The 26,631-nt window shown below is 33.9% G+C and overlaps 1 protein-coding gene across 1 annotated transcript in view; it reads right to left on the reverse strand.

The window, feature by feature from the left end:
* Positions 1-26,631, reverse strand: part of GRM8 (glutamate metabotropic receptor 8) — a 720,057-nt gene that overhangs the window by 253,697 nt on the left and 439,729 nt on the right. The window lies entirely within an intron of this gene.

Raw genomic sequence — 26,631 nt, forward strand, 5'->3', positions numbered from 1 at the left:
CCCTCACCACACATCAGTGCCTGAAAAACAGAGTGATAAAGATTTATGATTATCCTGAAGCAAAAATAAAGGCGAGAGCAAAGAAGAGGAAAGGGTCTTCCTCTCTAACGTTGACCCCTTTGCCTTCTCCTCTCTTTCACAGCGAAGTTGGGAGTAATCTTCCATCTGTCGGTAAAGGGATTGCTGGCCATTCCCAGCAGCACAAACAAAACTATCTGAGGTGATGTGTTAACTAATCTAACCGTGGTCATCACTTTGAAATATATACATACTTCTGCTATCATAGTCCCTACTAGAACCATGCATGCCACTACTTAAAAGATCACCCTCCCAACTACCTCCCACTGTGTCCCACTGCGAACTTGTCATTATCAAACACACCAAACATATGCTCCTTGGTGCCTACACTCTTGCTCTTTCTTCTGCCTAGAATGTAACCCACAAACCATACCTTCACCCAGCAAAATCCACCTTACTCCTAGAAGACCTGACCACAAGCTATTTGTCCTTTCCCAAAGTTTCCCAGTCAGAATGCATCATTCCCTCCACTGAGCTCCCATAGAACAATTATTTGTGTATACTTCCATTACTAATCCTAGTCACAAATCCATTCTGATGTATCTCGATAATTGGCAATTTAGAGTAGTTGGCTTTCCATTAGATTTCAAGTTTCCTAATGGAAGGGAATTTATCTTACATATCTTCTTTTTTTCCCGCAGAGGCTGAACTGCTCTCTTGCATCAATGGATATTCAACACAAATTTGTTGAAATAATATGTATGCATTGCAGACTCCCATAGCCATGGATAGAGTCCCAAACAAAACCCATCTCAGTCATGTGGTACCTGCTATGATGCCCTTAACTCAGCATATGGCAGACACTAAATGAAAATGTGCTCTGAAAAATAAAGCATAAAGTCTTTAATATCTGAAAAATAGATTAGTGCAAAACTGAGTCTAGGTTAGATGTAGTAAAATTTCAGTGAAAAGATGTAATTAAATTAGCAGTTTAAAAAGTCATTCTCTCATATAAAGACTTTATAGTTTAATATATTATAATGCAGATCCAATAAAATGTCTACTATTTCATTTTTAAATATTTGAAGACATAGAGGGTAATGTCCCAGGAACATAGACTGATTTTCAGTGCATGTGCTATGAAAATTATCCACTTTTCATAACATACCTTACACTGACCCTTCTGACAAGTTTTTAAAACTATACTAACTTATACTTCAATCATAATCTTATAGGAAAAGGAAGGAGAGGGGAAGGGAGGAGAGGGGAGGGGAAAGGAAAGGATGAGCGGGAAGGGAAGGGAAGGGAAGGGAAGGGAAGGGAAGGGAAGGGAAGGGAAGGGACCTGGAGTGAAAATGAAGAGGAAATCCAACCATGACTAAACATAACATTTTCTCTATCTTGGTATTCCTTAAGGAAATTATACCAACAAGGGGTATAAATTTTTTAGTGAAATAATGTTTGAGCTGCTTCTCTAACAGTATCATTTGCCTACATGTTTTTACAACACTTTTTCTTCCTCTTTCATTGGATAATACTTACAGAGAGATATTATTTAGAAGAGTGGCTCTCAGTGTAGCTCACAGACCCCTGGGTGGGCTCCCCTTTCAGGTGATCCACCAGGTGGAAACCATTTTCATAGTAATATTAAAGTTGTATTTGCCTCTTCCACTATATTGATATTTGCACTGATGGTTAAAAAATGGTAGGTAAAACTGCTGACATCTTACCACAAAGAAGACAGTATAGCCAAGTTATACTAGTTATCTGTGTATTATTCACTGCTACATGCTTNATACTAGTTATCTGTGTATTATTCACTGCTACATGCTTGCAGTAAAAAAAAAAAAAAAAAAGAAAAAGTATATATTACTTGTTTCACTGAAGAATAACCTTGATGAAGCAGTAAAACTTACTGATTTTCAAAATCTTGACGGGAGAAAAATCTTCATAGTATCCTGTATGATGAAATGTAAAGTACGCACAAAGCACTTATATTACAGACTGAAGGATGACGTTTGACTCGGGGAAAGATGAGGGGGTGGGGACATGTATGCAATCCTTTCTCTCATGAGCTAAACTAGCCACCTTTTAAATAGCACATCATTTTTACTTGGAAAAACTACTGCATATAAACCTCAATTATGGGACTGGGGTACTGGGAAGTTTCTTCTCAAAAATGAACAAAGTAAACCTGTTAGCTCAATAAAAACAGATGGAAATTTTAGCTGATGATAAATCTTGAGCTTTCAAGTAAAAATTAGTATTTTGGAAAACTTGTGCCCTCCACAAATTTAATCAGGCTTTTCTGATCAGACTTTCCTGATTATACTGGTGGTGATATTAATAAATATGATGTTTTATTATTATATAACAAAATGTGCCAACATTTGAAACAGATATATAACTCAATGAACCCATGTTATCCAAAAATTTCAAAATCTTTCATAGTTCAAAGATTCATTCAAAGCACAACACAGACCAACTAGATTGTAAGTTTACTGATATAGTCTCAGATTCTAGATTGGAATGACCCTTCATGAAACAGTATTTGTCAAGTTGTGATGTAGTATCAGTGATAATCTGAAAAAGATATTCACATACTCTTCCCTTTCACTACATATCTATGTAAGACCAGATTTTTTTTTCAATGTTCTTCACCTGGACCTTCAAATTGCAACAGATTGAATGCAATAGAAATGAGAATGCTATGTTCTATTAATCCATACATTAAATAAAGAGATTTGTAAAAGTGTCAACAATACCACTCTTATGAAATTTTTTCCTCCGTTAAAACAATTATTTTCATTAAAATGTTACCTGTATCAACATGTAATTGGTTTATTATTGTTACTTTTCAGTGAATTAATAAACAAATTTTATCACTTTTAATTTCTAGTGTGGATAATCAATATATATAATAGATACAAACAAAGGCTTTTTGGAGTTCTTAAAAATTTTGAGTGTAAAAGGTGCTAGGACCAAAACGTTTGGAAACATCTGATTTAGAAAATATCTGTTAGGAATCTACAAAATTTGATAGAAAGAAGACAAACTCTCTGGCAAGGTTATTTTTCATTCTGCTGAGTTTGGAGTCTTTTGCTCTACAGAATCAGAGATCTATATGTCATCTATTCAACAACTATTTCTCAGTTCCTGCTATGGGCCAGGTGCAATAGGGAAAAACAAAAACATAAGACATGGGTCTTAGTATGAGAGCACTCCGTTTCCATCACTATAACTTACATCTTCTGAAAATTCTCTTATTGATTGGCACACATTCATTTCCCTAAAGAAAGCTAAGAGAGCACTGCTTTTTAGAATGGCAAAGAGGCCCTTATCATAAAATGCTATAATCAGAGTTTTAATGTGGTTATTTAAAATAGATGAGGTGCATATATTTTTTAATTCACCATGGAATACTTCAAAAGGAAAATCTAGAAGAACTGAGTCATGTTTTTAAAATATCACACTCCCTGTGAATCACAAAAAAAATAAAAACTAACCTTCGAGGGATGACCATATCCACAGAAGTATGTCCATGTTTTAACACAGCATTCATATTACAAAAATTATATTAATAAATCATAAGAGCTATTAAATGTTGCCTAAGATTATAAATTTTTCAGAATGGAAGGCTATAGATTTATTAATAACAAGGAAATTTGTTCAGTGTTGCAGGGAATAGAGAATGAAATTTTCTGATTTAGATATTATTACTGCTTTATTGGGACATCATAACTACTGTCCTAGAAGTTAAAAAATTTATAATTAGTAATAGAAAGGTAACTTAACATTTTTGACGTCTAAAATTACTCAATAGAACACGAAATATATTAATAAGCAGTTATCTTTCACATAAGGTAGAGGTAACCTAAATTACATTTCTATTTTTCAGTTTTACACTTCTACAGATTTTGTAATGACAGAATATAAAAGAAATATAGAACACATATATTTATTCATACTACTTTGGTTTGCTTTTAAGTTTTAATGCCTATATTTTACCTTTTAATTGAAATGTAAGTTTTTATAGGGCACCGTGTTAGTCAAATTATATCTTTGGCACCTCCTAACATCTTATTCACTATTCTCCACACAGTATACATTCAACATAATTACATGTCAAATCACACTTCAATTTACCTTAAAATGCTTGGTTACAAAGGGATAATTCATATGTATTGGTGTTACTTTTTCAGAGACAGATGATTTGTCTGTAATATGCTGTTATTGTTTTCACTCTTTATAACTTCACTTGCAGGAATATTTTGTTGGGCAAACAAAATCTTTATATTTGAGTTTTAAAATGTTGGAAGGCATACATTCCTAGCCCCATCTTCTTCTGTGGTCTTACCTCCTTCCAGTTTTATATATTTATGTTACCTGTTTAGCTCATACCCTCTAAAAAGATCAACTGCCTTGGTTTAAATAAAGATTTTATAATCAAGACCAAATAATCCATTTGATGGTAAATTACTAGAATTATAACCTAATAACACAGCAAGAAATTACAATGGTTCTCTTTTGTCTACAGAAGCATATCTAAATTATCCTACCTGGTTTTCACTAATATCCATATCCTCATGCCAACATATTAGTCAATCTTATTTCTCATTACTCACCAACAAAAATACTTAAAATATTCTGTCCAGTTTTTTATGCTTACATTTATGATGCTAATTAAAGACTTATGAAGTTTTTCCTATTTTCTCCAATTGTGGAAATACTACCTGTTCTTTTCTCTTCCTTTTAGTTTTTTTTCAAGTAAAAATAAATAAATAAATAAATAAATAAATAAATAGACAAAAAAAAGAAAGAAAGAAAATAGAAATACAAATACAACTGAAGAATTGTGAACTTTTTCCAATTCCTCTCCCTCTCCTCCTTGCTTCCCAGAGATAACCACTATCCTTGGTACTTATCATTTCTATGTATGTTTTTATTCATTTTATATATATGTCTGTATCTATAAAAATATATCCTATGTATTAATGTTTCTATAATACTATTATAATTTATAATATTTTATTGTATCATACATTACCCTATACAGCAGCTAATTTATGGACTCATATTTTCTAGATTTATCCAGATAGGTACATCATACTAAATGGTAAAAGATGGAATTCTTTCAAACTAAGATAAATAAAAAGTAAGGATGCTTGCTCTTTCTACCTTTATTCAACAACTGGAGGTCCTAGCCAGTAGAACAAAGCAGAAAGAAAAGTTGAACAGCATATATATACGAAGGGAAAAAGTAATACTATCTTTATTTGTAGGCAATTTGATTTTTTATGTAGAAAAGCCTAAGGATCCTACAAAAAAAATAGCTAAAATATGAGTTAATAATTGTTGCTTCATAGAAAGTGAGCGTATAGAAATCAATTTTCCTACTAGCAACACGAATTTAGAGATGGAAATTTAGAAAATAATTGCACTTATAAGACTACTAAGCATATGAAATTATTAGGGTAAACCTAACAAAATATGTGCAACACTTTTATACTAAAAACTACAAGCATTGTAGAGAGAAATTTTAAAATATCTAAATAAATGGAAAGATATACAATGTTCATAGATGAAAAGACTCAACATTGTTGAGATGTCAATTGTCTCTAAATTGATGTACAGATTTAATGCAATCCCAATTAAAATAATAGCAGGTTTTTAAAGAAATTGACAGATTCTAAAATTAATAATATGTAGATGCAAAACACATAGAGTAGCAAAGCAATTTTTAAAAAGAAAAACAAACAGAATTTACTACCTGATTTCAAAACCTAATATAAAGCTATAGTAATCAAAACAGTATGATATTAGCATAAACATAAACATAGAAATCTACAGAACAATATAGCAAGTGCAGAAATAGACTCACACATATGTGTTCAAACGAGTTTCAGCAAAAGGATATTAAATGGGAAATGGGTAGTCTGTTCAAAAAATGGTGGTGAAACAATAGGATGAATGTATTTAGAAAAATGAGCCCCAAACCTTACTTATACCATATTCAAAAATTACCTTCCTATTGATCATAGACTTAAATGTAAGAAGTAAAACTATAAAAATTCCAGGAGAAAACTTTGGTGATATTGAATTAAACATAAATTTCTTAGCTAGGACAAAAAAATAGTAAGATTCATAAAATAAAAAGTTGATAAATTAGTCTTCACTAAAACTAAAAAGGTTGTCAAAAGACACTCTAAAAACAAAAAGAGAAAATATTTATATTGTATATATAAGACTTGTTTCTAGAATAAAGAACTTTTACAACTAAGAAATCAATTCAGTTTTTAAAATGAGTAAAAGATGTGAAGAAACAATCGAAGATATAGAAATGGCAAATTAGCATATGGAAAAATACACAAGAAGATTAATCAGAGGAATGCAGACATGCAGAGTAGATTCACAATGAGAAATCATTATACATTCACCAGTATGGCTAAAATTAAAATGACTGACAATATCAAGTATTAGAGAGGAGTGAGCAACTGGAACTGTCATACACTCCTGTTAGAAATACAAAATGGAGCAGTCACTTCAGAAAAATTTGACAGTTTCTTATGAAGTTGAATATATTCTTCCCATATAGTCCAGATATTCCACTCCCAAGTATGTACCCAGGGGAAACAAAAACATATGTTCTCACAAAGAGTTGTAGTTGTATGTTTGTAGAAGCGTTATTCATAATGGAAAAAGCTGAAAATAATCCAAATTCCATCAACTGATAAATGGAAAAAGAAATTATGGTATATTCATGAAAAAAAAAATGCAATGAACTACAGGCACAACAACATGGGTAAATTTTAAAAGCTTTACGTTAAGTAGAAGAAGCCAGATACAAAACTTGCAAAATGTATAACTTCATTCCTATTAATTTTTGAAAAAGCAAAAATACACTGACAGAAAGCAGATTAGTGGTTTCTAGGTAAAGGGATTGTGGGGAGGGGACTGACTAGAAGAGGCAGGAAGGAACATCTGGAGTAATGAAAATGTTCTATACCATGATTGTGGGGGTAGTTATACAATTGTATATATTTGTAAAAAAAAAAACAAAAAAAAACCAAAAAACCATACACATCAGATTATACACTTAAAACTAATCGACTTTATTCTATGTGTATTTTACCTCAATGAAGCTTATTAGGTAAAAATTACTGGGCTAGAAGGAACCTTAATGCCCATTTCTCAACCTCAAGAAAGTCATGGATATTAATATCCAAGACTCATATATGATTATAACGAGTTTTCAAAAGCTTTTCCTTGACTTCATATTTGTTTTAGTTATTAGCTTCCAACTCTTGGAAACACCTTTTTTTATTTTATTTTTTCACTTTTTTATGTAATGTCTACCTCCAGTGGGCTTGAACTCACATCCCCAAGATCAAGAGTCACATGCTCTACCAAATGAGCTAAGCCAGGTGGCCTGGAAACAATGGTTTTCGTTTTGTCTCACATCACCTGCCTAACCACGTAAAACTAATCTGACTCCCTGATTCCCAAGTGTTCTATTCAAATTACAAAGGTTCTTTGTTTTCTCTTTTAAACACATGGTTTTTTTCACTAACCAGTTTTTCTCTGTTTCTACAATAGCAATTATCATTAGAAGTGGTTACCATAGCAATCACTGTAATCATCACAGTCATTAGGACTGCACCTCCGGGCTAAGTCAGTTTCTAGGACTTCAGCCCTGGCCCCACCACCGGACTAGGTAAATCAATCTATGCTTCAGTTTCCTCGTCTGCAGAAATAGGGATAAAAATTATTCCCATTTCATTGGATTATTTTGAGGATTAAATGAGATAATACACAAACAAAACTTAAAAATATACCTGGCACATCATATGGACTCAATAAATGTAAGCATTTATATTAGCTTCATATTTTCCACTGGAAATTCCAGAAGAAATAAAAACAATGCTATCCAATAAAGTACCAAACTCAGATTTTAAACCCAGGAGTTATACTCAACTGTAACTTCAGAAGCCAACAGAAAAGTCATCCCCTACTTCTCAGTGTTGTAGGGCTTCTTTATTTTTTGTTGTTATTGTTGTATTCTTAATTTCCTTGTTCATGTTACAATGGAGAGAAATGAATTAAACATTATGTTAAAGGATATTTCTTATGTCTATTACATGCATGTATGTTTGCATTATGCATATAGGTATGTGTGTATGTATTTTAATTTATCTTAACCTAAATTTAATTTGGGATTCTTTAAAGGACTTGCATTGAAGAAATTATTTGGATAGGAAAACTAGGAATACACGAGGCCTGCCTTGGCTTAACATATCCTCCTACTATAAAGGCCTCCAAGGAAACAAATACTATGCACAAAGTAAGCAAAGGAAGTCACTTATTATTATTAGATTGGTTTGGATTAGATTAGATTGCATGGCTAGCTGGGACTTTGGCTCAAGCTCCATGGTGGAACTTTACTAACTAGGGTAGACAATATGATATGGAGGGATGCTTGTCCCCATGTCAGCTGGGAAAAAGAACCAGTTACACAAGCAAGGACCACTTTTGCCTTGAAGTAAGCCAACCTTTCCCAATTCTTCTCAGATCAGGATAGTGATCTTTTGTCAACAGCCACATGTAAGAAAGCACATCGACAGAACGAAAGCTAGATGGCCCTGTCCTGTTTATTACTACTCCTTCAGGGAATTCTTCACTGAGCGCCTTGTTCACTTGCTTTTAGCCAAAGGATGATTCTACCCAGGGACACAGCAATCAAAGCTCAAATCTGATCCATCTAAACCAACAACCTTTTTCTCTTTGGGTAGGGGGGACTCAATGATAATACAGAGGGCTGAGGGTTTACTTTCCATATAAGCTCACAGCAGTTGTTAAAATTGTGGTGAGAATTAAAATGTGACTGATTATTATCTGATATAACTTACTATAGTATACTTGCCAACTACTGATATTATAATCTGGGAAATGTTTCCAAGACAAAATATTTCTTCAATGTTCAGTAGTATCATGTTCACAATGCGAACTTCAAAGAAACCACTTTTAAAATCAGTACTTCCCAGTGATAGTGGTATGGCATAAAAGCTCATGTGGAAGACACGCATAAACCCTAGAAGAATAGCTACATTTGGCTTCCATGGGTTCCACAAAGTGCTTACACTACATAATGTGCCATTTTGAGAATTTGGAGGAAATAACATACTTTTTAGTAAAAATGATCGATTCTAGTGACAGAAGAGATGAATTCAGCACAGTAGTAACAAAAATTCTCTTTCCTTAAGACTTTTATATCAGTCTTTTCCTAGATTCTTATCTTTCTCATAATTTGGGTTTAAGTGTCACTTTAGTGATGATGTCACCAAATTTTCTATCTAATCAGTCCCACCCTCTTCCAAGATATTCTCTAGTTCAGCTCTGCAATACTTCACATTTTGTACTGTTTTGTTAATGACTGCTTGCCCCCAGACCTGCATCCTCCTGAGAGAAGGGACTGCTCTTTGCTCACCACTGCTGCTGCTGATCCTAATAAAGACCAGTACAGAGTAGGCATTTATTAGTAATCTGTTAATAAATACTTTGATGAATGAATGAAGATCGAGCAATTTTAGTAGGCCATCTTCAGAACAATGACCTATTTCAGTTCCTTTGATATTTATAGGATTAAACATAGAATTGAAAATTCTGGGTCTAGTTCTAATTCCTTTACTTACTATCTGTGAGTTTTGAACATTTAACTTAACTTTTAAACATCTGTTATCAAATGGCATAATAACACCCACTTACGTTCCCTCCCATGTATGGCTGTTAGGGCTAATGAGAGGCTATATATATATGAAAGTACTTTAAAATGAAAAGCATTAAGATGCCTGGGATTATTATTGTAATATGCTACAATTCAAGGTAATTAGCACTAAAAAGACTCAATATGGATAAATTTAAAATTTACCATCAAAAAGAATCTTTCACTGAGATACAAAATAAAAAATCTGAGAAATTATTGTTAGGGGCTTATCATCTTTACATAGACATATTTGTTTGAATATAAATCTCAAATGACAAAATTATTTTTCACCTCAAATACCAGTAGAATTTTGGCAACTCCAAGTCCATGATGAAGACAGAAAACAATACACAAAAGTTTAAAGCAATTAAATTATTTTTTCCCAACCAGTATGTAGCTCATTTTATTTGCGCCCTCCTACTCTGCATTTCAACTAATCTGAACCCACGCTGGAATTAATCAATTTTATGTTTTTGTGACATTATTGTCTTTGCCAGGAAACTACAAAAAGTCTTTTTAACCACAAAGATTAAGAAATCATATTCCTTGACTCACAAAGGGAAGAATTTGAAATCCTAGAGAACTATCACTGGATAACATCATGGCATTCAACATCCTATTCCTAATTCAAACCAAATGACAGAGATGGATGAGCTGATCAGGTATTATGATTTCAAAGAACTCTCGCATGCACAGGGTTAATTTTTTATGTTAGATTGAATTTCTAAGTTTAGTGCCTTATGCTATCAAATGAGACCACAGATCACCTAAGCTTAACATATGGGCCACTCAGAATGAAGTATCTAAACCCTGTAGTAAATCATTAAAATTTTAAAATAGTGCATTACACTCCTCAGCAAATACATCATGCCCAAGTTATGACACTCTAAAAATGTAGTAAAGAAGATGAATGTTGATCACAATACTCTGAACATTTCTGATTCTTAGTGTTGTCAATTCTTAAGATTAAAAAAAAATAATAAAATAGGTAGTGAAGTGGCTCTGGAAACATTTTTTATTAAATGCCAGCCAAAGTTAACACAAGCTCAAATGTCATTTGGTTTATCCAAGTCCCTGTTCAAAGATATGAAGCAATTCAAAAATTCTACTCTTACCTAATCTGTATAAAATTAGTAAGTTTATTTTGACAATGGTAAGGAAACACATCCTTTCTTTCCACCACGTCATTTTATTATTTTTTGTTTACTTCTTCTATTTCTATATAAAGAGGAGTGTGTGTGTGTGTGTGTGTGTCTATGTACGTGTGCATATGCTCCACAGTAAACTTAAAAACTCTTGGCATTAGAAATTTACCTTCTAGTTAGCTCTGTCGAAGAACTTCAAGCTACTCAGCTGAAACCATCCTTAAGTTTGCTAAAGGTGTTACTTAATTTTCGTGAATATTTTGTGCGTGGAGGTTACTATAAAATGTATGGACTGGTTATTTAATGTTTCAATACCAGTGAAGCACACTGCTATCATGCACAAAAGCCCAAAGGTCACTTCAAGTAATGCAAAAAAAATAAATAAATAAATAATAAGTTAAATGGTATTTGTTTATTCATGTATTAACATGTAATTGTCCAAAGTAGTATCACTTAAATTTTGCACCTGCAGCTCATTTTAAAGGCTCAGATGTTTCAAACCACACAACCTGTAAATGTATAGAAAGAAAATATTATGCAAACATTGCAATAAAAATCTCATTTTTTAAACAATATCTGATAGTTTGTGCTTATAGGCCATGTTTAAAAAGCAAGGAAAATTTTTCTTATCCAAATCTACTGGTTAATTACAGGTTTTAATAGTAGGAAAATGCCATTCCCCTGCCTCATCCCAACTATTTCTGTGTATAAAAAGTTCTCTTTGGTTTTGGTTGAAATATATTGAGTAGGATCAAAAAGATATGCCCAACTAATTCTTATTTAAATACTACATGGAAACAAATGTCCTGAAATATAGTGTGAAGTTTTTCTACAGAGGGCGAGTATCATTTCAAAAGATAAGCATGGGGGTAGAAAAATCAGAGAGGGGCGCCTGGGTGGCATAGCGGTTAAAAAACCTGCCTTCGGCTCAGGGCGTGATCCCGGCGTTACGGGATCGAGCCCCACATCGGGCTCCTCCACTATGAGCCTGCTTCTTCCTCTCCCACTCCCCCTGCTTGTGTTCCCTCTCTCGCTGGCTGTCTCTATCTCTGTTGAATAAAGAAATAAAAAATCTTTAAAAAAAAAAAAAAGAAAAATCAGAGAGCACTTATTTCTGAAAAAGCATACAATGTGCAGCAAAACATTGCAAGTTTTCTCAAATGCCTCTTAGCATTCTAGAATCTATTGACTCAGGAATTTGTGACAATTTTGAGATGTTTTTATTAACAGCTAAATCAGGAAAAGCAAATGTGCTTTCTTCCCTGATGAAATAAAAGAATTAAATACTAAAAATAAAAATAAAAATACACTGATGTTTTATATATATATATTTGGAATCATCCTAGAGTACTAGCTGCAAGAGGACAATTTCCTTCTCTTCACTGCCCAGGACAGAGACTGATGTAATCAGGCAACTAAGGAGTATTTTTTTCATGATACTGATTAAAATTTAAACAGTCATGAGAATGCTGTTTCCTGGAAGGTGAAATATATTTCAGGAGTCATATTTACTATTCATATGCATTAATCAAGAGCCCAACATCTGGACAGTATAGAAGTCCTATGTATCAATATTTCCACTGGGTAGTTTCTCAATTCAACCTTATTAATTTTATTTCTTTCACCATTTTTCAAATATTACATTTATGCCCCTTCAGCCCCAACAATCACAAAAACAACCACAACAATGATAACACAATTATATTTGGGCTACAAAGAATGTTTGACTTTACTTCTAATGACACTTAAACAAAAGACCTTAAGAAGTTACCTGAAACTGTTTTCTATAAGCATTTTCCAAGATTCATTAAAAAAATAATATTTTAGAACCTCAATTTGGCTGATTCCAATACAGAGATAAGATCTCTAAAAACAAAAACAAAAAAAAAAGGTAAGTTCAACAAATAGCACCAGAACAACTAGACATCTATGTGCAAAAAAAAAAAAAAAAAGAGTGTAGACACAGACCTTATACCCTTCATAAAGATGAACGCAAAATGGGTCATAGACCCAAATGTAAAATGCAAAACTATAAAATTCCTGGAAGATAACACAGAAGAAACCCCAGATGACCTTGTATATGGTGATGACTTTTTAGATATAACACCAAAGGCACAATCCATGAAAGAAATAATTGATGAGCTGGACTTCATTAAAATTAAAACTTCCGATCTGCAAAAGACAACATCAAGAAAATGAGAAGAAAAGCCACAGACTGGGAGAAAATATTTACAAAAGACGCATCTGTTAAAGGACTGTTCTCCAAAATACACAAAGAATTCTTAAAACTAAACAATAGGAAAAACCCAATTAAAACATGGACAAAAGATCTGAACAGACACCTCAACAAAGAAGATATACAGATGGAAAATAATCATATAAAAAGATGTTCAACACTATATACCATTACAAATTAACACCACTGCATCTCTATTAGAATAGCTAGAATCCAGAACACTGACAACAGCGGATGCCAGAAAGAATGGGAAGCAGTAGGAGCTCCCATTCATTGCTGGTAGAAATCAAAGTTAGTACACCCACTTTGGAAGGCGGTTTAGCAGTTTCTTGAAAAACTAAATATATTCTTACTTGATGATCTAGAAATCATGTTCTTTGGTATTTACCCAAATAATTAAAAAGCCTATGTCCACACAAAAACCTGCACAGGGATGTTTTTAGAAGCTTTGATCATAATTGCCAAAACTTGGAAGCAACCAAGATGTCCCTTAGTAGATGAATAGGAAGGTAATATACTGGGAATAAATATACCGTAGTACATCCAGACAATGGACTCTTATTCAGTGCTAAAAAGAAAAGAGCAATCAAATGATGAAAAGATGGGGAGTAAACTTGAATGCATAGTACTAAGTGAAGGAAGCCAATCTGAGAAGCCTACATACTGCAGAATTTCAACTATGTGACTTTCTGGAAAAGGCGAAACTATGGAGACAGTAAAAAAATCAGTAGTTGTCATTGGTAGGGGGTAGAAAAGAATTAATAGGCAAAGCACAGAAGATTTTTTAGGACAGTGAAACCATTCTGTATGACATTATATTGGTGGATACATGTTATGATACATTTATCAAAACCCACACAATGCACAGCAAGAATGAACTCTACCAACTTCAGATGATAATGATGGGTCAATGTAAGTTCATCAATTATAGCAAACATACCACTTTGTTCTGCATATTGATAACGGGGGAGGCTGTGTATGGGTGCGGGCAAAAGGTAAGTGGGAAATCTCTGTACTTTCTACTCTGTCTTGCTATAAACTTAAAAGTTCTGTAAGTCTACTACTTAAGAAAATTATGAGAACATGACCAACATGAGAGGATTCCTGAAGATAATATTTTCTTTACCACTTTCTAAGAGATTATAGGTATTGTACTAAAAATTAATTTTTCATATATTTTAAATCTCATTAGTAGATATTAAATGTTATTATTTTATAAAATAATTCACTGGGCTTTAAAAATTAAATACTGGCTATCTTATAAAGTAAATTTAAATAATTGAATCTAATGTTAATAGAGAGAGATAATGGTGGGAATGTACTTTACTGCCTCTTTTGCAAAAATTGCAGTGAAACGAAGCCAAACATAAAAGAGTACAGATTACGTAATTTCATTTATAGGAGTACAAAAGCAGGCCACCTTAGTCTATGCTGTTAGAAGTCAGGAAAGTGACAGAAAGAGAGCACAAGAGGCTTTTGAGGGGCCAATCGAGGATTCTGGGGTTTGGTTGGGTGTTTTGGATATTGGTTTGGGTGTTCTCAGTTTGTGAAAATTCATGGAGCTATAGACTTTTTGTTAGCTTTTTTGAAAGTAAAAAAAAAAAAGGCAGGAAACATAGTTCTTTAAGTTTTGGCTGAAGCAAAGAGGGAATAGAAACAAGGGTATATAAATTTTTACATAAGCCTGCAGTTAATATAAGGATAGAGAACAAAAAGGAAGTTAAGAGAGCTTCAAGGACCTGAAAGGAATGGCTTTTTGGATATATCATTCAATAGGCTGGAATTTCTTAGTGTTACTCATGAGCTAGTATAAATCCTAGGGACACCTATTTAAGCTAGACAGCCAGCAAAGAAAAATGTAAGATCTGGGGAAAGTTAGAGTCTTCTTAAGCAGGATTAAGAGTGAGGAAGGAATTAGTAAATATCTTTCTGGGAGACTTTAACCCTATTCCTTTAACCTGCCAAAATGTGTATTTTCATTTCTGTTTGAATTACTTTTAGAAATGAATAGGGCTTATGAGTTGAACTAATTCTATCATGTAAAGTTCATTCTTCTCTGTTCTGTGGACATGGACAACTAAATGGTTTGTACACTGTACAATTGTTCTAATTAAGTTGCATGTGACCAATGACCTGCAGCTAAGTTCTTTGCATAGGTCATAGGTGTCTCCTTCGCAGCCTATGTCAAATGGGTTTCTGAAGAGTTTCTTAATATAGGAGGTATACTTTGTTCTAGAACACATTCTCTGAACACGATTTCAAGCAACATCTTCCACCCCTTTATCTATCAGGTCATTTTACTCTGGACAAAATGGACTAGTATTGGCTTTAAGTCCTCTTCTTCCAATACCTGCTAGCAAGAAATGATGAGTTCAAAAGGTGACTCCAAGAGAAGAGTGAAGAGGTGAACTAAAAAACCAAATAATCCTTAAAAATAGATTAATTATGCCTTGAAGAAATATGAAATTCATTACAGCTGACACAGTATCAATGATTACCAGAGATTTATCAGATGATTTGAAATCTAAGATTTGTACGGGAATGTGTGAGTGGGTATGGTTTGGGGGGTAAATTCAGGAAACATATACAGAGGCTTTATTCTTGTCAGGTGGCAAAAGGGAAAAAATAATAGGTTACCATTTGTTGATTATTCAATGTGCCATGCATTGTGCTAAGCCCTTCAGGGTGAATTATCTCATTAAATGCTCACAAAAACACCGCAAGGTAGGAATGATTATTATTCCTAACCAAAGATGAGAAGATCAAGGTTTATAAAATGTAAGTGACTTACCCAAGGTCTTACCACCTAAGTAGGATAGCTGGAACTTTAGTTCATCTCTATATCAACTCAAAAGCTCATGTTCTTAGCCACTTGTCACTTTCTTGATCAGTGAATGATCACAAGGGCAAATAGAGAATCATTGGGAAGAAAGGAGCATAAGAGGAATGGAAAAGAAGTACAAGACACAAAGGAAAATAAAGAAAGGAAAAGAAGTGAAAAAAAATGCAAGAGGGACAAAATACAAATAACACAGTGCCGATATATAACAGACACTCAATAAATGTTTGTTAAATGAATGTGCATGACATTTGCAAGTAAATGTCATAAATACACACTCCATAAATATTTTTTAAATTAAAATTTGGTCATTGTTCCCTTAGCTACAAACAAAAGTGTGTGTATGGTTCAAAAGAAAAGTTATTTTATAGTCATGGTTTTCGAACATACGCAAGAGACTGAGAAAACCCAAATACCCAAAGTGTTAACAATTAGGCACCTGAATTAAAAAGAATTTTCTCATTCATACCCCTCACTTTCAAACTAACTTCTTGATTAAACTTTAATGTAATTATAAGAGTTAATAACCTTAAAGAGAAAAATAATCAAGTCTCCATTATAATTTTCTGGTAGATTCTTTCTGAAGCAAAATATCACTAGAAAATAATTACCCTTAATAACATGGGAGCTATTCCATTAAATTCTTTCCTTCATTAAAAAAAAGTACATAATTTTGAAGGAAACAGAAGAAATAATGAGAGAATGAGCCCCATTTGATCTACTCTACACTCATCAGATGCCCATATCAGCAGTAATGCACTTTCCCATCTACTTCAAGAATGTTGTAAAAACAACCACATTTCTGTTCCTATATTTAAGAAGCTGATGCTGCTGGGGAAACCTTGTTGATTGGTGCCATGGCAGAAGCATCGTTTCTGACATTTGCCTCATTCGTTCCCATTACTGCTCCTTCTATGTAGTGCTTTTTAATTCTGTATCTTTCTGAAGAGTCCCAAGTCTTCAGTCCCAACCCACCCATCTCATCATCTTCATAAGATGATCCAGGTACTAATCACTATTGATAAAATATCCTCCGTATATAATACAGTTTATCTTTCTTTCTTAAGCACTTTCTATGTATTATCACCTTACATTTAGATTTCATAGGAACCCTACAAAATATTATCATCCCCATTTTGTAGATGAGGAAACAAAGACTTAAAGAGGTTTTGTTACTTGACCAAGATCACCAAGTGGTGAGCAGTTAACTGGATTCAAACTGAGTATAAAGCCTGGGCTTCTGATCACTATGTAAAATACCCACTGTCCAGTGTGAACTCTAGACACTTTCCACTGCCCCAAATCCTCTCTGCTCCCTCATCCTTCATTCAAGGCTTATTGCTGTATCCCCATTTTGACCCAAGTCCAGACCTTAACCCTCAGTTACTAAGCCCACATCACCTCATCTGTTTCTGGGCTTTAAACAGTTATTTGTAATATTTCAGCACACGATGAAGTTCAGGAATTAAAAGAATAAAGAATGAGTAAAAGCAGCCCAATGCGGTAGATGAAGCTGAGTAGGACCATATGAAAAACTAAGCTTTTCTTCGATGCTGGCTCCATCTTGGCCCACATTTAAGTGTTTATATATTAAGGGAAGAAATGAGAGATTAATAAACCTTGTTATGGCCGTAAAAGAAATGAGACTTAAAAAACCCCATAGTTTATCACCTTATTCAGTTAGAAAACAGAGGCAGGTACATTCACACTGCTAAATTTCATGATGACTTAACTTGCAAGATTAATATTTTATAACCAGCCTGAAGTTTCCTTAATCAGAAACTGAAAAATTATCTATTTTCAAATCAGCCTGTTTATTTATCTTTATATATTCAATATTACTATATATATATATAATTCATTTTTTTAAAAAATACAGTATTTCCGGGAATACTTGACTATGTGCAGACCTTCAGCTTCAAAAATAAATTATATAATGTACTTCCAAATTATTAATAATTATTTTCTCAATATTATTTCAAATAAGGTAATTATCAAAAAGGATACTTATTTTTAAGATTAACACACTTGACTTTCATCATGTTTGACTTTGCTTTATCTCTATTTACTAAATAGTTAATATTTAATGACAAGGAAATTGTGCAGCATAACTTCTAAAGATGACATTTTGTCAGTTTTTCCAGATATTGACATTTTATATCTCATTTTCCACTTACAAGTAGATAAAAAGTAGTGTAAAGCCGGTATCACCAATAACGTACATACTAAAATACTGAATTGACTCCAGTAAAGGAATTGTTATAGTTACAAAGGAAGATCATTTGGGGACATTAAGATATTTCTCAGAACCTCTTGGTTTTTAGTCAAAGCCTAGTGCCTAGAACAGAGCCAGGCTTCAAATAATTCTATGTCCCTTCCTCCCTCCTCCTTTTCTTCCCATTTCACTTGTGTTTTCACTTCCCCTTTTCAAGTACTCTTCTCTCATGGGGACTACTGGACCTGTCTCTTAACCTAACCACCCCTGTCTTCAATCTCGCTTCCTCCAGTCTGCAAAATGCTGCTGTGGTTATTTTTTTAAAACACAAACAGTAGCACTTCACTGTCCTGTTCCAAGAGTTTCAGTTCCCTGTTGTCTGCTGTGTCACCTTCAAACACCAGAATTTGACAGATTTCTAACCAAACCCAAGCTCATCCGGCCAGTCTCATTTCCATGCTGCTCTCATGCTGCACTCTTGAATTCTGGCAATGGAGATGCTCAGATTTTTTAGAATGCATGTTTTTCCCTGTCTTCCAGCTACTATTCAACTGTTTTATCTGTTTCTTTTCTTAAATTCCACATATGAGTGAAATCATATGGTATTTTTCTTTCCTTTACTGATTTATTTCACTTAGCATAAAACATTCTAGCTCTGTCTGCATTGTTGCAAATGGCAAGATTTCATTCTTTTTTATGGCTGGGTAATATTCCATTGTATATCTACACCACATCTTCTTTATCTGTTCATCAGTCAATAGACTGCCATTAATACCTTTTCCCCATCTTGTCCACCTAAGAAATATCACTTTCCATTTGTAATTGAAATCAGATGTGTTGTGTTCTTTGAGGGCCTCCTTGTGTATTTCCTATCTCAGCTTTACACTCTGTTCTTATAATACCATGCCTCTATCATATCACTTATCAAATTGAATTCTCTTTGGTCACATGTTTGTGTCCCTCCTCTGTTACATTATGATATCTAAGAACAAATAGAACCATGTTTCATCAGTCTTTGTATTCCTGATGCCTAACATAGAACCCTATTACATATCTTTATAAGATTATCAGTAAAATGTATGCGGGATAAATAAATGATTCATAAAACATGAAAATTGATATAAACAACAAAAGACAACAATAAGAACACCGATAGGCATCTGTGTTTTAAAAATATAACTTTACCTTTAAAAGAGTATGTAGAGAATTTAGAGCTGGAAGAGATTTCAGAGATTAGAATATTTTCTTGTAATCCTTCTATTTAAAAGGTGAAGTCACAAGGTCAAGATGGGCTCACAACACAGAAGGAAAGTAGTGGCAGAACTCAGATAAAACCCTAGGATTCCAAGATGCAGTCAAGGTGCTGTGCCACTATATGACATACTGTTGGTGGATTTAATTAGAAACAGAACAAAATTGTGATTTTGCTTTCCTGCTTTTTCAATACATTTTTATAAATCCAATTATTTCAAATATTTTCCTTACAATATATTTCTAGAAGTAAACATATGGGCTGAGCAAATACTCTGAAAAAATTACACTAATATCCACTCTCATCAAGCATATTTGGAAGAACCAATATAATTACCTTTCAATAATTACTATTATAATTTTCAAGTCTTTGTAAATTTGACAGGTGGAAAACAATTTTTTATCACTGATTAAATGATCTTTATTGGGGCACCTGGGTGGCTCAGTCAGTTAAGCATCTGCCTTCAGCTCAGGTTGGGATCTCAGTGTCCTGGGATGGAGCCCACTCCTGGCTCCCTGCTTAGCAGAGTGTTTGGTTCTCCCTCTCCCTCTCCTTCTGCCCCTCCCACTGCTTGTGCGTGTGTGCATGCTCTCTCTCTTACTTTCTTTCTCAAATAAATAAAATCTTTAAAAATAAATAAATGATCTTTGATTACTAGTGAAGGTTAACATTTTTTTCAAATGTTTATTAACATTTACAAGTTTTGCCAACTGATTTCTTCCAGATGTCATCATTGATATCATGCTTGGTGGCTCTTTTTATATTTGTGATATTATCCTTTGACACAACAGCCCAAATATATCCCTTACTTTATATTCTGTTTTAAAACTGTGTTTATGATAATTTTTACTATCTGACAGTGCTAAAATTTTACTAAATCAAACACGTCTATTTTCCTGTTATAATTTCCTTCACTATCCTATTCAAAAAGCTTCCCCTCAAATCTAATGAATTGTTTTCTATTTTTTCTCTTGCTTCTTTTTCTCTTAACTCTAAAATAAATTCCAAGTGGATAAGACTCTCATTTGGAGGAATCATCTCACTTGATCTTACTGTAACTATATAATCAATTAATAGAATGTCCTTTTCCACTGAGTTCTAAGCCCATCATTATCACATCAAAAATTCATATGTATATATATTTACAGGTACAAACTGATTTGTTTATTAACATTATATCTGCTTATTATCATTATATATTTCTACCTGGTTCCATCTACCATATGTCTATTCAGTACTAGTCCCACACTGGGTTGATTATTATAGCTTACCATTAGGCTTATATATTAAATGTTTGGTAGAAATAAATTTTTCTTCAAAATTATTCATTTTTATTCATTTATTCTCACAATTAAAATTTAAATATTATTACAAATTCCAGAAAATACTCCTTTGTCATTTTGGTTGGAATTATACCAAGCCTGACTACAGATTTATTCAGAAGAGATTAATGTTTTTTCTTGTAATTAGTTTTTCTGTCTAGAAACAAGCAATGTCTCTCAATAAAGTTGTCTTCATATAGGCCTTTCATATTTCTTGGTTCAATTTATTCCAAGATATTTTAAATATTTTTTGCAAAGGAAACAGTTTAATTTCACATATATTAGTCAATTTCGTACTAGTATGTAGGAAACCTCTTCACATTTTGATATTAATTTTATATTTGATCATCTTTCTAAAGTAAGTCCTTCTAGTATATTTTTCAATTTATTGCCTCGAGAGCAAATCATTTGAAAATACTCATACTACTACTTTTTCACTTTTAGTAGTAATTTCTATTATTTTTGTTTCATGTTTTATCACATTGGTTAAAATTTATAGAATATTAATAATATTGGTCTAATAGGACTAATCCATCTCTTTAACACAAATAACAACTATAAATATATAATTGGCTACAGGCTGAGAGAGATATACTTTATCATGTTAAACATTCATTCCATTTCTAGTTTATGCTTTTGTACTTGTAACAGAAAGGAGAGATATGTTTTAATCAAATGGCTTTACAGAATCTTATATTTATCATTGTCTTATTTGACCTCTTAGTGTGTTTATAGTACATTTCCTAATATTAAGTCATACCTATTTCTTTTAGATAGGTTTAAGTTATTTCGTGCAAACAAATTTGCTTCAAAATCAGACAATAGTGTTCAGAGACACTCAGAATTGTATGTTTGGAAATTTGCATTAAGTACCTGAAATCAAAAAGGTTTCTAAAGAAAATAAGGTGCTGGTAAATTCCACCACTATACCAGCCTCTGTGATCAGACAAGTGTTCCCATAGTTTCCTAAGAATATTGAGCACTGAAATGGTTAGACACCATCTCACTGGGGAGTTCAGGGAACTGCTCATTCCTCTTCATGTAAAGAAATTCAACCACAGAATGAAGACTACAATTAAAAAATTCCAAAGTTGATTCCTCTCTCAGATTCTCATAGATTCTGTGTGATTCTTAACTGTGTCCCCTCTAGCCTAACGAAAACTCTTTCACATAAGGAAGCCGTGAGATTCTGAGCCTACAGGGGCATAACCCCTTTTCAGGTTTTCCTCTCTCTGCTCACTTTGCTTAAACTTTCTCCATAAGTCACTTATAGAAACTTCCCAAATGTCCCTTTCAACCATGGGGAGCGCTCCAGGACAGTCAAGTTGGTACTACTTGCTCCTCGCCACTGATAATTTGGAACAGATCTGACATCCAACTGAAGTTTGACTAAAGAGATTCAAGTTTCTAAGACATTAGAATTGAGACTTAGAAATACATACATGTTAATTTCAGTAGGTGCCCTGAAACAGCTGCTAATTTCTAGAAATGTAGATGGCCTTCTGCTATCTACCCTATGGACCTAGAAGTAGGGGAAAACCAGTATAAACAGAACCAACAGAGCAGACAGACAGATGTTGAGATTTCTGACCAGTTTTTTGTTCTTATAACCAGTCCTTTCCTTAGATCCTGTTGTATTCTTCCATAGGGTTTCTTGACATACCCTCATAAATTCTTCCTTTTAGCCTAAGCAAGTGTAAGGTGGTTTCTGTTACCTACAATCAAACGGTCCTGATTAGTATGCCGCTGTGCCTGCCCTGCCCCTGATGTGAGCTCAACTACAGAGAAAAGGAGTGAGGAGATCACACTGGAATTCTATCCAACACTTTTTCTTTATGATAAATAAGGTTCTCATGGCAACAGAAAAATATCTGATTCTATACAAGATGTAAGTATTAATATTTTATTGCCTATAGACCAGAACGAAGGAATTGACATCGTGGCTTAAGTTCCTGAAAAATCTGAACTCCTCTTCTTTATTTTATGTTTTTCTTTTGATAAATCTTTGGATTTAAAAAATTTATAGAAACAGTATTTTGTTCAAATGGTAGCAATGAAAGTAATCCAAAAGGCAGACCTTTGTTTCCCTCTGGCTTCCTAAGTACAGAGAACAGGTTGAGAAAAGTTGTAAGGAACATGTGAGTAATTCCAGATATGCTATGACTCAGAATGTGCTTAAAATACACATGCAGAATATGGCTCAGGTAAATTTTTCCGTTGATGAGAAAATATCAGTTTGAGTGATTAAATTCAATCAAGCCACACTTGCTGTTTAAGTCTTTGATGGAAATAGCACTTTGTAGTTTGGTAGTTTGACAAGCGCTTCACCTTTAACTAGTTGTTGTGTTATAGGATAATTTTGGCCTGAGATACTAATCATTGATCATTCGAAATTCTAAGATGATTGTTATGTTCTCAGTGAAACAATAGACTGGAAGAAGCATGACCTTTTAAACCAAGTATCTTTAAACCACTGCTTAATTAGGTATAACGCACACAAGGTTACAATCTCAGCAAGACTGGGTTTTAAACTGTTAGTTTAATTTTATACCAATGGTCTGTGCAGCCGCCAGCTGTTCTGCGTCCGTCACCCCCTGCTATTACAAACTGGAAGAGCCTCCCTTCATACCAATGACGAGGTTTTATTTACCACCTCAAATTAAAAGGGGTCATGAAAAGCAATCTGCCTCAATATCTCTTTAATGTCAGAAAGAACCAGTTTAACAACAGTTTTTGACGCACAAATTACACATTAGGGCAAACATTATCCAATATTTAAATGGGCATTACTAGATAATTCCATCCAATGGGTTAATTTTTTAAATTACTTAAGAGTACCTTTTGTAGCTCAGTGATCCTGACAGAAAAATCTGGAAGGCTACACTATACAACATTGACAGTTGCCTTACAAAGCTCATTCTTTGACAACTGGTAATAGCTATGCTAAGAAAACCTTTAGTGTACAATAATTTTTTGTTGTCATGTACAGTAAGCAGCTCTGGGTCTAGTCAAGTACATTCTTCACACTTCAGGATATTCAAAACTGATCTCAAGGAAACCAGGGTTTGGTCAATGGTTCCCTCACACTTCCAGGCTTTGGAGAATGAGGTGGCAGTCTCACTAAGCGAGAACACTATCCCCAACAGAACCCACTCAGTTGGCATGCAATTAACAACATATATAGCTATTAGCTAGGCTCCCAGCACACATTCTAGATGTCTCCTTCCGGTTCCTATGAAAGCCCTGCGAAGAGCAAAGATATTTAAGTCTATGGATTTGATGTGTGCTCCATGTAGCTATTAGGACTTTCAAGGTTCCTCCAGGACCAGCAAGTAGCACTAGAGGAAGGGGAGTGTCCAAGATTATGGCCACCCCTTCAACCCAGCAGTTCTTTTTTTAACTGACTGAAATGTTAGATTTCTGAGTAACACTCTTTTGAAGATCAAGTCTGAAAAGCAGAGTATAAGGGAAATGCTCTTCATTTATTCTTAACAGAATATGGTAATCCCCATATCATCAGAGCTCGAGAGAGTTGTAAATCTAGATCAAAGAAGATTATCTCCCTCCTCCTGAAAACTCTTAATAAAATACCCTTCAGTGTTACAAGCATTACATTCTTGGCTTTCATTGTGGGTACCTGTGCAAAACAGCCAAAGAGAAAGCTGCTTCTTTTATATAAAATTTTGTTAAATAACCTTGCTTATTAGGCTGTCAAAGTCCCGTATGATACATTTCTTTTAGAAATAGTTTCCAAGAAAATTAATCCTCTCTTAAAAATAGATAGGCTTGGGGCGCCTGGGTGGCACAGCGGTTGGGCGTCTGCCTTCGGCTCAGGGCGTGATCCCGGCGTTATGGGATAGAGCCCCACATCAGTCTCCTCCACTATGAGCCTGCTTCTTCCTCTCCCACTCCCCCTGCTTGTGTTCCCTCTCTCGCTGGCTGTCTCTCTCTCGAATAAATAAATAAAATCTTTAAAAAAAAATAGATAGGCTTGCTTCCATCACATAATGAAAGTTACATATCTCACAGAATGTCCCATTACATTGTGGATGCTCTGGAAGCTTAGAACTAGATGTAGTCCCATATCCCGGTTACCATATTTGTGTCTTCCTCTTTAAGTGGTTTTGATAATATACATCTATTTGAACCACCCTATATATCTTTTTATCATAATTAGGCAAGGCACTAATAATTAATGAACACTAATAAAAAGGCAATAACAAAATTTAAAAATTGATGAACTCCCTGAAAATTACTAAAAATCAGGAGGATTATATAATCCATGACAATCTGCTTATGCTTAGGTCTCTTACCTTGTAGCATCAGCTGTTGGAATACAGACAAGTTTCAAGCTATTAGCAAAACAACTCTCCAGGGACCTTAAAGAGATTCTCTTTTAAGTTCATGTATTAAAATTCATGTATTTTACATGACCCTCATATCTGGAGTACACTTACTCTTGTATCAGACACAGTTCTATTATGCTTTAGTGGGTTCCTGTTGCTTTCAAGAGGAAGAACAAATCTTAAGAATGGCCTGTAAGACCTCTTGTGTTCTATCTTATCCTTATCTCTGACACCCATTTCCTTCAGATTCACCTGTCCCTAACTCCCTAGAATAGGGATGTTTTCCTATTACAAACTCTTGGTCTGGCACACCTCCACTTTCAGCACCCACTGAAGATTATATTATTATACCTTTGTGTGCTTTTTTGATTAATATCTAAATTGCCCAAGAAAATCTAAATCTCATATCTGTTTTGACTGTTTTAATCAGTAGTATATCTCTAGCACCTATCACAATGTTTAACAAATTCTATGTGCTCAATAAATATATCTTGACTAAATTAATGAAATGTCATATGTGCTTCTCTGTCCATAGTGAGTTGAAAGAAGCAAATTATGGAAGAGATAAGCCCTAAAAAAATGACAAAAACAGCAGTCTGATAAGGTAGAAAAGGGAAAAAAAAGACTATAAAAAGTAGACAGAAGAACTCAGGAATCATTGGAGTCTAGAGGCAAATTGTCTTAATAATCATTAGGTATTAAGAGGCTTTTAATAGTCTTTAATAGCATCATTATATTACAGTATGGTATAATAATGGAAATCATCAAGGAAGGGTTTGGGTTTTATCTATGATTAAGATAAGAGAGAAATAGGTAATTCACCTTTAAAATACTTTAATCTCGTGTTTCTTTAAAGATTTTTCCCATCTTCTGGAGGTGAGCTTCAGTTATTGAGAAAATATAATCATTTGCATTCCTCTTCACATCTCCTAACTACTTGGATAAATGGAGTGTTCCCCAACCTCATGTTAGGACAAATAACCTTGCATTATAATACTCCTCTTTTGCTCAGTTTTCATAATTGCACGAAAACTATTTTTAAATTCCCCTTAATATTTATATTCGTAACAAAAGGATTGTTATGTAATGTCTCACAAAAAATTCTGCTGAAAATAGGGATACCCTGTGTTGAATGTCAACCAAATTTTGCCTCATGTTGCCTGCACAAAGCAAAAGAAGAAGTTTCCACTTGAATTCTAAATTGAAGATGACCTTGTGCTTTTATGAGAAAGGCTGGCAGCTGAGGTCACTGGAGGGTATTATGATGGACAGTGCAGAGCTGTGCGTGGCTCAGAGGCATGGCCATTGTGTGGATTACAGCCAAACAGAAAGAATTAGACAGCTCGGGGCATTCTATCATTTCATTTGAAAATAATGGTCAAAATCATGGGCCGCAACCATTACAACTTTCATGAAAGAGCAGCAGCATTCAATAATCCCATCACTTCAGACAGGCAGTTGGCGATTCTCAGCTGAACACTATGGGTCCAGCATATTT

The sequence above is a fragment of the Ailuropoda melanoleuca genome, chromosome 1, assembly GCF_002007445.2.
Source record: "Ailuropoda melanoleuca isolate Jingjing chromosome 1, ASM200744v2, whole genome shotgun sequence".
NCBI lineage: Eukaryota > Metazoa > Chordata > Mammalia > Carnivora > Ursidae > Ailuropoda > Ailuropoda melanoleuca.